Below are 3,484 nucleotides of genomic sequence, written 5' to 3'. Positions count from 1 at the left end.
CCATCTTTCAACTACTTTTCACTGAACATGGAAACCATAAGATAATTCCCAGAAAATTCTTAAAGTTTCAGGCCTAGAGCTTTTTGTCTCCACTGTGTTGAAGGAACCTGATTTCTTCATGGCTTTTGAATTAAGGTCCTCAGCCAGTACAGTGAAACTTTTCTGTGTCTCTTTGACCATAATTGTATGGAACCTTATATAACCAGTTGAGAGCTTTAGCTTCCATCCCAAGGGAACTGTTGTGCATGAAGCAGTGGTATAGAAGACCTCTGAACCATCAGACAAGGGTTAAAGTGTTGTGAACCAAATATTTTGAGTACCTTATAAGGTGTAAGAAGTAAGGCATTGCCACTTTATTTCAGTTAAGTAGCTAGGATACTGGAGAAACAATAAAACTCCAAATGTAAATGTTTTAAAACAACACATGCTCATTTCTCTCTCATTTTCAAGAACCATCTTAGAGTGGCTTGAGGCTCTCCTCCATGTGGATTTCCTTCTGGTATTCATGCTGGCAGAGCAGTTTCTCCCTGTTATATTAATACATGCCGTGGCCAAGGGAAAGAAGATAAAGCTATGATAAGACTAATTCTTAAATATTCTTCCTGGAAGTGACAATATGTAACTTCTGCTCATATTTTACAGACCAAAGAAAAGTATATATTATTCCTAAAGAGTCAGGAAGGTATAATCCCACTGCATAAATAAGAGCTGAACTAGAAATATGGGGTGAACAGAACCAGGATGATCACAGTCTGCCCTCCTGATAACCAAATATTGATTTTCTTTTTCCTTCCACATGCAAGATACACTCACTACTTCCCCAGATAAAACTCCCACAAATTCTTATTTGTGCAAAGTATTATTCTCAAGAGCTGGCATTATTGAAAAATTTTGAATAGTCTTTCTATCAGGAACTGATGCAAAAATATCTCTGTACCAGATTTTTATCAGATCGGCTTTGTGAATCAGAGAACTAAAAAGACAAGCTACTTTCCCACACATAGTCTTTATGGAGAACAAGGATATGGACTCCCATGAGGAGCATTGAAGAAGGTCCTACATATTGTTCGTGTATGTGTGTCTGTATTTATTTATTTACATATACTTATACATTTATAAATACATTATGTCTGAGCCAGGTACAGTGGCTCACACTTGCAATGCCGGCAGTTTGGGAGGCCGAGGCAGGAGAATCACTTGAGGCTGGGAGACCAAGATGAGCCTGGGCAACATAGCAAGACCCTGTCTCTACAAAAATAAATCCTAAATTTAGCCTGGCATGGTGGCACACAATTGTAATCTTAGGTACTTGAAAGGCTGAGGCAGGTGGATTGCTTGAGCCCAGGAGTTCAAGGCTACAGTGAGCTATGGTCATGCCACTGCTCTCCGGCTTGGGCAATAGCAGAAGACCCTGATTCTAAAAAAAGAATAAATAAACAAATAAATAAATAAAATGGGGGGGCAACACCTACATGTTGTTACAATGTATTTTAATTTCTTGGGATGACCTAGGTCACGATGTGGTATAAACTCCTACATTTCACTTTCTTCATACCATGTTTTTTACTGGTGTTGAGCTGACGTGCTTGAGAAGGCTGTCAGCCCATACTTGCGCTGTCTCAAGTGTTGCTGTGTCTTGTAATCTAGGATGGTGGGGGTTTTGGCAGTCAAAAATTTTATTAGCCTCATATATTTTATTGTAGTCAGCTCCACGTGCCAATAACCATGGTCACATTCTTTTCCAGTTAAATCTCTTACTCTTGCTGTTTAATTAATTAATTTAATTTTTGTTTCTTTTTCTTGATTTAATTCCAGACACACCTATCCTTTCAGGTTTTGGTGGGAGAACAGCATCTTTAATCACTTTTTAAAGACATTTTGTCCAATTTAATGAATTTAATTAGTGGTTTACACTTACTAAGACCTTTATCTGGGATACATTAGTACATCACATACCCACATCCTCTTGATTTGAACCTTGCCATGAGGTTTAGTTTCAACTTGCCTTTGAAACTGAAGTCTTTCTTAGATTTAATGCTTAGCAGTTGTCATTGAAAAAAGAATTCTTTTCTAGAAGTACAGGTTTCAAAATTTCTGAATTTCTATATTCCAATTTATTCCTGCTTGTATACTACCAGGAATTTCTGAGTTCATCTTTCTTTTGTACTACATTTTCAAGTTCAGGTAAAAGCCGTCAACACACAGTACTACCATTCTGTTATATGACTTTTTGCCTTAGAGTATAACTTATGTGCATGATTGAATTTCAGAATTATCAGAAGCAATATTTTCAAATGATTCACAGCTGCATTAATAGGGACACCATCCTTTCAGTTACTGAAAACTGTTTACTTGTTGCCAAACAAGCATGATAGTGTCGTAAATTGTATATGTGTGTGTATATACATATATAAATATATATAATTATACAGAACACATAAACATATACAAATATGTACATATAATATATACATATATAATTGGCAATTATATATATATATATATATATTTGCACATATATTCTCTTCCTCTTTCTCTCTCTCTCTCTTTCTCTCAGTGCCTACTCACTGCTACAATGTTTTTTAATCTCTCAGATGATCCAGGTTATAATGTGGTACAAACTTGTAAATCTCAGTTGCTCAGTGGTTTAAAACAACAAAGGTTTCCTTTTCACTCCTTTTACATGTCTGTCACAGATTGGCTGAAGCTCTGTTCTCTTATCATCACCCTGGGAAACAGACTCGGGGGCAAACATCATCTCAATTACTGCTGATGATAACACAGAACTGAAAGAGTGCTATGACAACCTGGCTCTTAAATATCAACTTGGAACTAATACATATCATTTCAATTTTTATTTTATTGTGAATGCAACATGGTCCTTCCAAAGATCAAAAGTGGTAGAATGCACAATCTGACTATGTGTCCAAATTCGTGATGCACAGCAGTGATATTTTTCATATATACCAACCACTCGATTTCTAGGCCTCTGTATTCTGGCAACAACAACAACAAAAAACAGAACCAAAATGTTGTCAATGTTTCAGAACCCATATATAATCTTATGGAAGATTATTCCAAACCTACAGGCCAGTCTCCTAGCTCAAACCTAAACTGAGTATTCAATAGGCAATTTCAACATTTTATGAAGGCCAACAGCTTTTAGATAATGAAATATATCTTAAAGGCAATAAATTATATAAGTTTGAGGCCACCAATACAGTATTTTAATGAAAACTAAATCTTGGACAGAAGCAATATTTTCTATGATATCATAATAGTAAACACATGCTAGAAGTCCATAATTGGTGACTGATACAGCATTCCAGGAAGGAAGATGTTTAGAGTGAGTATCTTTTCCATTTGGGATAAAAACACTGTCTATGATGCAAAAGGTCAATATAAGCAATTTGCCTCTGGGTGACTTACTGGTGTCTGTGGTAAACTGTGCCATAGCATAGACTTAATCTCTGCTCTCGGGAAA

Source organism: Aotus nancymaae, unplaced genomic scaffold, assembly GCF_030222135.1.
Source record: "Aotus nancymaae isolate 86718 unplaced genomic scaffold, 86718_ANA_hifiasm-v0.15.2.pri h1tg000020l, whole genome shotgun sequence".
Classification (NCBI taxonomy): domain Eukaryota; kingdom Metazoa; phylum Chordata; class Mammalia; order Primates; family Aotidae; genus Aotus; species Aotus nancymaae.
This window is presented reverse-complemented; position numbering follows the sequence as displayed.